The 1,190-nt window shown below is 52.4% G+C and overlaps 1 protein-coding gene across 2 annotated transcripts in view; it reads left to right on the top strand.

Annotated features, from left to right (window-relative positions):
• The first annotated feature begins 836 nt into the window (after window positions 1–836).
• NQO2 (NAD(P)H dehydrogenase, quinone 2) overlaps window positions 837–1,190 on the top strand; it is a 36,478-nt gene continuing 36,124 nt past the window's right edge. Inside the window, exon 1 of one of the 2 annotated variants that reach the window (XM_005869625.2) lies at window positions 837–902. The gene's annotated coding sequence lies outside the window, so the exon portion shown is untranslated. Of the gene's footprint in view, window positions 903–1,015; window positions 1,118–1,190 lie in introns of those variants that run through there. The other variant, XM_014542386.1, reaches the window with a different exon arrangement.

A 1,190-nucleotide genomic window follows, 5' to 3' on the forward strand; every position in this document is an offset into this window, starting at 1 on the left:
GATTTTTTGCATTGAGTTGATAGAGTAATTTGAGTTAACGAGCTCGGTCTCCGAACGAATTAAACTCGTAAGTCAAGGCCCCACTGTAAGTGTCCTTCAGTGGATGATTGGGAAAAGAAATGTGGTTCATTTATATAATGTAGTACTACTCAGATGAAATATTGCTATTTGTGACACCATGAATGGATCTTGAGAATATCATGCTAAGCCAAATAAGTCAGATGGAAAAGGACAAGAACCATATGATTTCAGTCATATGTGGGATATAAAACAGAAAGCAATAAACAAAAGAAACAAACAAAAGAAACAAACAAACTCATGAACACAGACAACAGTATGGTGCTCACCAGAGGGCTGGGGCTGGGGGCAGGTAGTAAAGGGTAAAGGGGTCAAATATATGATGAGGGAAGGAGACTAGACTTTGGGGGTGAGCACACAGTGCAATATACAGATATGTATTACAGAATTGTACATTGAAACTTATATAATGTTATTAACCAATGTCAGCCCAATAAACTTAATTTTACAAAAGAAGCTGAGAAAGTGAGCAGTGTGGGAGGATTAGCCCATGTGTGACAGGAGTGGGTAGCCATGGCTGAGGTGAGTAAGTGTCGGCTCTGAAGACACTAAAGGCTGCAGAGGTGTGGGGGGATGATGGCTGAGAAATGAATGGGGAAGCTACGCCAGATGCTAAAAACCAGCATGCAATTACGGGCGGTGTGGAAATGGCGGCTTGGGAGGGGGCCACCCAGGCCTGCCCAGCCGGAGCTGGAGGGATCAGATGGCGACTTTGACGGGAGGGTTCCGGAAAGGCGAGGCGGGGTGGGGCGGAGGAGGGGTGGACGGCAGGCCGTTCCAGGAAACACGAGCAAGTGACGGGAATGAGAGGGCAGAGCGCTGGGGTGAGTCCCGGAGCGCAGGGCGTGGGGTTCCCGGGAAGAAGGAGGGAGACGTGCTGGGAAGGGCTTGCCTCGGGGGAGGCAGCTGAGCTGTACTGGGAAATGGGCTCGGAGCCCCTGAGAGCTTCAGGCACCGCCCGGCCTCCAAGGGGCCAGCCCTGCCCTGGAGTAGCGGCACCCCAGGCTCACCCCAGCTCCTCTCTCGCCTAGGTGCATGGGTGAGTGGAAGGGGGTCCGATGCGAGGCCAGCGGTTTGGGGACCGTCCCCCCGGCCCCCATCCCCCCATCGCC

This window comes from Myotis brandtii, unplaced genomic scaffold, assembly GCF_000412655.1.
Source record: "Myotis brandtii unplaced genomic scaffold, ASM41265v1 scaffold300, whole genome shotgun sequence".
Classification (NCBI taxonomy): Eukaryota; Metazoa; Chordata; class Mammalia; order Chiroptera; family Vespertilionidae; genus Myotis; species Myotis brandtii.